The sequence below is a fragment of the Rhinolophus ferrumequinum genome, chromosome 22 (assembly GCF_004115265.2).
Source record: "Rhinolophus ferrumequinum isolate MPI-CBG mRhiFer1 chromosome 22, mRhiFer1_v1.p, whole genome shotgun sequence".
NCBI lineage: Eukaryota > Metazoa > Chordata > Mammalia > Chiroptera > Rhinolophidae > Rhinolophus > Rhinolophus ferrumequinum.
Genome location: NC_046305.1, coordinates 3244197 through 3252645, shown reverse-complemented (window position 1 = coordinate 3252645; position 8449 = coordinate 3244197).

Genomic DNA, 8449 nt, shown 5'->3' with positions numbered 1-8449 from the left:
TCAGGTGCTCCGTTTTACAAGTTTATTAGTGTGGTTTCATTAGGAAAGACGTTTCGGGGATGAAGTGTCGCCCGGTGTGTGGATCTCTGCTGTGCGGGTGGCTGGCCTCAGTGACGGGAAACGCGCCCATCAGTTCCCTTAGCAAAGGTTAGAAACGTGCGGTTTTAGAAGATTGAGGGAGATATAAACAAGGAATCGGGCTCCAGGTCCCAAAGGTGGGTGCTGCCTCTCCGAGCGCCTTCCACACACCCCCCAGGATGGTTGGGGACAAATGAGAGGACAGCTGAGGGCTTTGTGACATGGCACCACAGGCTCCTCCAGGGTGCGGTGGCAGCAACGAGCCGTCAGGTCCCAGGAGTCTGTCACTTAGCTTCCCGGTCACTGGCTGCTGAGCAAACTGCCTTAGTTCTCACGTCTCAGAGGCTTATGCAGCACACGTTCACTTCTCTGTCACGTCACAGCCGACGGGGTGAGGCCGCCCCCATGATCACCGTGCGAGGACAGATCGCCCATCAGTGTCTGGCGCAGGCCGTTCTCAGGGCCGAGCGTGGGAGAGGCTGGCATCGCCCTGCAGAGAGGCCCCTGGCTCAGCCGGCAGCAGGGCAGGCCAGGGCTCTCCTGGGGTCTCCGTGAAGAGAGGTGCAGCGGACGTGAGGGCCATTTTCTGCCATAGAAGCAGGGACAGGTGCGGGAAGGGTGCAGTAGGAGGGACAGGGGGACATGTGAGTAGGGACACGGGAAGCACTGCTGCGTCGTGGTCAGCCCCCTTCCGGCTCAGCTGCGGCACCTTTCACTGCCACCCCCGCCCGCCATCGTCGAAATGCTCCTCAAACTGGTTCTGGTTACGACTCCCCCGAAGACTGGCTCAACGCGGACTGCCATTAATCTTGTTAACGAACCCAGGGGTTGACTGGGCTGAGTGAGTGTTGGAGAAGGAGTATTTGTGTCCCCCCAAAATTCACAGGTTGGAAATGTAATGCCCAGTGTGACGGTGTCGGGACCCTGCAGATACCACCATCCGTGGATGCTCTCCTGTGAAACGTTGTGTGTCGATGCGGGAGGCCGGCCCTCCACACCCGCGCGCTCAGCCACGGACTGAAACAACGCAGCTGTTTACGAGCAGAACATCTGCATAGAAGGGGACCCATGCAGTTCAAACCCGTGTTGTTCAAGGGTCAACAGAACATTCGAGAAATGAAGATGTGTGATTCCATCTATCACCTCTGTTCCGACCGGCAGGAAGTGATCGTGGGATATGATACCCTAAAGGTTGTAATCACGTCCACAGACGCCGGACCAGGAGTTCCCCACCTGGTACTGGACAGGGCAATTCCTAGCTCCTGCTCAGGGGAACTAACGAAATTTCCCTTAGCTTTGCCTTCCGAGTCCTCTCCAGATCTTTGATTTCTCAAGTTGTGTGACGTCTCTGACTCCTCTCCAAAAGTCAAGGGGGTCACTTTAAAGAAGAGAGGCAGGGAGCGCCCCACCCTGCCCACTGCCACACGCGCGCACACACACACACACACATGTGCACACACATACATGCACGCACACGCACAGAGACACACATGTGCATGCACACACTGACACACACGTGTGCACACACCTGGTACACAGGGTCGTCACACATACCTCAAGGAGGGTGTAGATGTGCGAACTCTGAGCTTCCCTTCAGATGGTTCCCGCAAAGCGAATAGCATGTGTGCATGACGTGTGTGCCCTCATCTACCCAGTCAGGTCCATCACCAGGTGTGGAGAACTGAGAACACACCTGGAGACTAGAACAGCTCCTGCGACGTCGGCAAGCAGACTTGGGCTTCTAGGCAGAGCTTTGTATCGTGACCTGGTGTCTTATTTCTTGTTCCTCTTCATTTACGAAATTATTTAAAGAAATATGAGGCAGCTTATTTACCAACATTCCATTTCACAGTGATTATGTGGAACATTTCTTTAACATGATTAACCACAGAGCAGAGTCACTTCGCATCAGTAAAACTCAGCTCTAAAAGCTCTCCGTAAGGGCTCCAGGAAGCAGGGTGGCTCGTCAGACCCTCCCTCATACAGGTGCGTTTCCATGCCCTCCGGCTAAGGCTCTTTTCAGTAACAGCATCACACTCTTCCAAAGTCCAACGAAGTTTTGTACTTGTCACCAGACACGATAGACTCTCTAGACATCTATCCAAATGGTGGCCCATTTTCCAATTCCCCCAGGAAGAGGTCCAGCTGGCCAACCTACCACCATAGATGCTGGATTTAAATGGGCTGGGGCATGCCAGGGGTTACAATATTCGATTCTAGGGGAAACTGGAAGCTAAAGGGGTGAAGGCAGCTAAAATCTAAAGAAAAATACTGAAGTCACATGTTGGGAAAATTGCATACGAACCATAAACCTATAGAGGCGGAAGTGGAGATAGAGGATGTGTTATCAGACAGAAGGTCATACATCAGAAGGGCAGAAAGTAGAGTCCGTAAGAGACGACCTCACAGGACCAGCAGGTCAAAAACCAGCAGTGCCCAGGTCAGGCGGTCTGAGTCACGACAGATCCCTGGCAGGCAAACGCAGCCCGCCACAAACCCATCGAGGGCTTGGGGTGGGGCAGCCTTGCTGAAAGGCCGGGAGCAGCACGGCTAATGTTTAGCAACAAGATTTTGGACAGCAGAGTTGAGATGTTGACACAACCTGCAAAGGCGTCATGCCACGTGTCCACAGGACTCACCCATAAGGTCATCAGACGTCACCTGTTCTCACCGACTGTGGGAAACGTCATGGAAACAGTTTGGGGGTTTTATGAAGACATCTCATTGTCCCTCTACCCCTCCCTCTTTTGCCCTCTCTCCTTATTTCGCTTGACAAAGCTTCACAAATTTGGTTAGTAAATGAGCTCCTCTCTAGTGCAGGAGAAACAGAACACTTGGCTGTTGAAACTTACAGATCCTGGAGAAATACTGACAGTCAGTTCATAGGTGGCTGATTTTATGCACAACCCGTTTGGCAAGTGCTCCTTCCAAAACATGACCTCAGATCTCGTGGTCCCTTGTTAAGCAACGACTTTGATCTTAAGTACTCTGTGGGTGTCAGCGGGTGTCTGCTTGGACAGCCGCGTACTCTGAGAGCTGGCACGGAGGAGCTGTTCTCACGCCTTAGATGGGGTGTGAGAGGGCAGCGTACCTGTGCCCCTCTGCCCGTGGGACCTGTGGGCAGTGCCCTTGCCAACCCCCTTAAATCAAATGGAAATTCCATCCATGCCTGGAATTTGCCTTTCGCCACAGTTATTAAATCTTCCACCAGTTTCTTCTCTCTCTCCGTTTTCTCAGTAGCAAAGCTTTCTGTTTTCTCCATTCCACCTCCCAGTATTTGCAGAAGAGCTGGGGATGCAGAGACCCGGGAGATGTTTGTGTCACGAGACATGACGCTCACAGGCGGGTTTCCAGACGCAGGTCCCTATTTTCAACGCTTCCAGTCTCTCTGCGAAGTTCATTCTCACACTCGGAGCGTCAAGACGGCGTTCTGGGTGTGAGAAGTGTCAAACAAGACAGTCGCTGTCAGCAGCTTGACGCGGTGACTGAATGTGGGGAGTGTCGTTCTCACTGCCACACTGTGAGCGGTTAGAGCTCCATCTGCCCAGGGACCCAGTCTGAAAGATGTGGGATGAGTTTTATGTTGCGATCAGTGCGTGAATGACATGCTACACCGCTTTAGTTTCCGCTAGGAGTCTGCTTCTGCCAACGTAAGGTTACCGGTATCCACTGTGCCCGCACCCGGTGGGCCGAGCGCGGCTTGTAAGGCTTTCACATGTGGACTCATTCTGTCCACTTAGCACGCCTGAACAGTACCAGGCACGACTGTACTTTACTGTTACTTAGTTTCCTGTGTTACAAAAGGGGACGTGAAGGCAGAAAGGTTACGTCGCTTACCTGAGGTCACAGAGCTGGGATTGGAAGCCAAGATACCCAGCCCTAAAGACATGTCACCCGACACACTGTGCCACCTCCCCGGACTGTCCCTTCAGGCCACCGCTCGACTTCTATGCTCAGCCCCACCAGTCAGTGTTTCTCCACCAGGTTCCTTCTGTGTTCCTAAAATAACTGGATGGCTCGGGAACACAGGCGCTTTGGGGCTGCTCGGCTGCGTCTGCCGTCATGGCCACGCGTCAAGGCTAGCGTGGGGGTGTTCTTCCAGAGTACATTTCATGTTGCGTCCAGGGAAGCTCCACGGCCACCCTGCACGTCCAGGTCAGACCCACGCAAATGACCCCTCGGACTCACTGTGTCCAAGCTCATAGATGGCCCCAAACTGCTTGGGAAAGTTACCCACGTTGTTTTCTCTTTTCCGTGACTTTGGATCCCGTCATCTCTCTCCCCCAGCTCTCACCTTCCCACACGTGTCAGGACATCCGTGCAAGGAATCTGACCTTGGTTCCCCTTTAATTCTTCACTCAAAACCATTGAGTCACACAAATCCGTGCAGACAGAAAATAGATGAGTGGCTGCAGGGTCGGGGGGCCTTGGCAGGGACTGTTAATGGGCAGAAGGTTTTTTTGGGGTGACTGTCGGGAATGAGATAGTGGTGATGGCTGCACTGTGACTATACCAAAAACACTGCGCCAGACACGCTAGAATGGTTACAGTGGTGAATTTTATGTTACGTGAACTTTATCTCGATTGAAAAAAAAAGAAAACACCAAGACGAGCCTGTTCCAGCCTCAGCCAGCCCCACTTGGGGGCCCGTGGGTGCTGTGGTCACCAGATGGGGGCTTTGACAGAACAGCGTTTCTGGTCTGCTTCCTGGCTGGCGTCACGGAGGCCACGTTGGGGCCTCTGCTGTCATGTTTCCTCGTCCCTCAGACGTGGGTCTCGGCCACTTGGAGACAGGCCCCATAACCGTCTGCTTGGGACAGCAGGCCGTTCTGCTAAAACCCCACCTAAGCTCCTACGGTAGTTTTACAACACGTCCACAGCTGATCCCCGTGGTGTAAGCGTGGGCTGGGCTGAGTGTCGCGTGCTCCATGAATAAAGGTGGCAGAGGTGGCGTTGTGGGACCAGCTTAGCAAAGGCATGGCTTCTCCTTCCTGCTCTACATCTGGGGTCCCTCAGCCTGGGGGAGCCATGCCCTGTGGGAGGGCCTCCTGCCAACAGCCACGTGAGTGTGCCACGTGGCCGAGCCCCGGCGCAGCTTCCCGTGTCTGCAGCCCTGCGTGTGCCCTGCTGGAGCCTCAGGAGATGCCAGGCAGACCCCCACTGAGCCAGCCCAGGTTCCCGACACAGAGACGAGAGAGTAAATGCGCGGTGTCCTAAACCAGCCGGTGTAAGGTGACTTGTTGCACAGCAACAGATAACTCAGGCGGCGACACCTTACTCCCGTCCTCTGCCCATCAGGCTCTCAACTCCTAGAATTCGTGCTGTGTCAGTAGCTTCCTGTTGTTTACTGATGACTGCAGGAAACAAATGTACTTCAAACACAACAACATTGCATTTTACGGTGAACACCTACCCACCACCACCTGGATTTTAATATTTTACTGCTCTTCCGTCATAGCAGGTCTGTTCACCTCTCCATACACCCCTCCATCCATCAATCCATCCAATTTTTGATGTATTTCTAAGTAAATTGCAGACATCAGTGCCCTTCACGCTAAAAATTTCAGTATGCAAGCTTGCACAGTCGCAAATAGGTTTCCCGGTTATTGACAGTTACTTCTCTTGTGAACAAAACTTAGAATACAGTGAAATGCACAATCGTCAGTGTGCACTGGCTGGTTTAACACGTGCATGCTTCCGTGGGAGTAAATCGATACTCACGGGCCGTCTATGCCACCCCCACAAGATCTAACAAGGTCTGTTCCACAGTCGGGGTTCAGCCAACACCTTTCGGTCTGTCCGTGACGGACGGTTGAAAGAGAGCAAATAAGTGACCCTGGGCACACAGGCATTTTGGAGCCTTGAGAGCGAGAGAGAAGGAGGAAGAAAACCCTTAAAGGAACAGTTTGCCATGGACACTAGCTAGCATGGTGCAGAGAGAGGAGAAACGTTCGTGAACGGCATTTGTTTTGCACGGACCTCGCAGGTGGCCCACACCGTCGGGTGTCACTAAAGTTTCCGCTGGGGACAACCCGGTGTCTCCCGTCCTCTAAGGACCCGTTGGCACCACTCTTACGACCTGTATGCAGAGCAGCGATGAGCCTTTGCCACCAGCTCGTAACGGCTTTTGAGAGCGTGTGGGAAAAGCAGGGCTCCGCAGGAAACAGGCGCAGTGCTGTGGGTTGAGCGAGCAGCAGGCAAGGAAGAGAGCGGCCGCCGTGGTTCCAAGGGCTCCACTCACAGTCTGCACGCCCCGCGTCCCCTCCAGCCCGCCCAGGACCCCCGGTGGGGCCGAGCTCAGAGCAGGCCCTGCAGTGTCACCCTGCGGATTCACGGGGTCTGCCTTCCGGCCTCTCCCACCTCCTGTCCTCTGACCCTCTCCTCACGTGGTCGCCGACTGCTCTCCTCCCAGCACAGCTTCCCCAGCTCTTTCCATCGTCTCCTTCTCCCACTGTCTGTCGTCTCCTCCTCACACGCCTTTCCTCTCCCTCATCCCTTTTTCTGTCTCGTTTCCTTGGTGGCCTTTCTCACTTGGGCTTGCACAGCAGCTCCCTCTGCCCCAGTCTGGCCTCCTGTCTGGGCTCCTCCCGGCTGAGCCTGCACGTCCCCCAGCATTAGGACCCCCATGAAGTGGCAGTGCCCCTCTTCCCAGCACACGCCGGTCACCGTCTTCTATAGCAAAGGGAAGAGCCCCGGTTGTCAGCCTGAAGGTTGTCAGGGCTGTCTCATTTGTCAGCCTGGTTCCACCTGCCACACGCACAGCCTGAAGGCCATGACAGCTCTCATTTTCTCCACTGAACTCCAACCTCTGCCCTGTGACCCTGGGGTGTGCATTCTGTGATTGCAGAAGAGCAGAGACACCGCCTGGAGCCTCGTCCCTGCCCCCGGGTGTCCCTCAGCATCTCTGCAGTGACAGTGACCCTGAGCCCTCCTCTGTGGTGACGGCCAGTGCTAAAGTGACATTTCTTTACATGTTTCTCCAGTCCTCTGCCACTCTCGGATTCTGCGTGGTCATACTGCTCCTTTACAAATCCAACCTGTCATACGGAGCTCGGTCCAGGACTCTGAAGACATTGTTTTAATTGTCCTGAGACCTTGTCGATGTTTGTTATTCCCTGGACGACTGGGCTTCTGTCCCCGAATTCCCTGTGGGGTGGTGCCTCGGGCCCAGACCCAGGACTTCTTACAAAGCCACAATGCAGAAGTCAAAGAGCCCAGTGTGGAATGTGGGCGCCTCCCAACACAGCCCCAGGGGGCGGCATCCTTGAAGGCTGCTTCTCTCGCTTTCTGGTGACTGGAGCAGCCTGGGGCTGTCACCTGGGTGGGAGACACACAGGGTAGGCAGGGACCGGAATGGGAAACACTGTCCCACTTACTCTTCTTCAGGGAACTGTGGCAGGGACTTGCTTTCTCCACTGAAGAAACCAGTGCTGGATGTCCGGGCACGGGGGGCTTTGGGGCCGGCCTGGCTCACAGCGGGTACGCTGGGCTTGGGACAGGCTCATTTGTAGAAGCAAATATGCAACTCTCTCTCTCCCTGTCCCTCCTTCCTTCTCCCTCCCCCCCTGCCCCCCTCCCCTCCACACCCATGAAGACAAGAGAGGCTCAGTGGTACCCTGCTCAATGCTTAACAATTCACTGCTGGAGGAAGCTGGATTTCCCACGTTTGCCACTTTCTGCAGTGTCCATATTCCCACTGCACCCAGCTTGAGCGCTGAGCAGTGGGGGCCCCCAACGGGCTCTTGCAAGCTGGGGCCCCACAGCCCTATGTGCGGTTCCTTTTCTGGGCCACTGTTTACTGAGTGCTGACCACTCCTGGTTTGGGTGGTCACAGGGCCACAGGAAGCAAGAGGACATGACCCTGCTTTCACGGTGCTTACAGCCTCCTGAGAGGACAGATTCTCCAGGAATGCAGGCTTCTGTCACCCTTTGCACCTTCCATCCAAGTCACTTTTCATGGATGCCATAAATCGTTTTTACAACGTACATATATAAACTATTTACGGAGATGTCTTTTATCCTGCATTATGAACTCCCTTCGAGAGGCTTCGATTTTGGCTGGGCCCTATGGAGCGGGCGTCTTACACATAGCAAGCCTCTGAACATATTTTTAAAGAGGTGAATAAGCGTAGGACTGGCTGATGGGCTGACTTGCTTTTTGTGCAACTGGGGGGCCGGTGGCACTGGGGGTGAAATGGAGAGACTGTCCTTTAACAAGCCTCTTGCCTTCCAGTTCCTTCTGTTCTCAGGCGAACGAGTTCATGAAGAAATCAGGCTCTGAGTGTGACTCCTCCCTGCGTCCCGCCTCCTCCCAGTTCCAGATAAAACCAGTTCCACACAGCCCACCAGCGCTGCCCTACGAGTGCTAGCA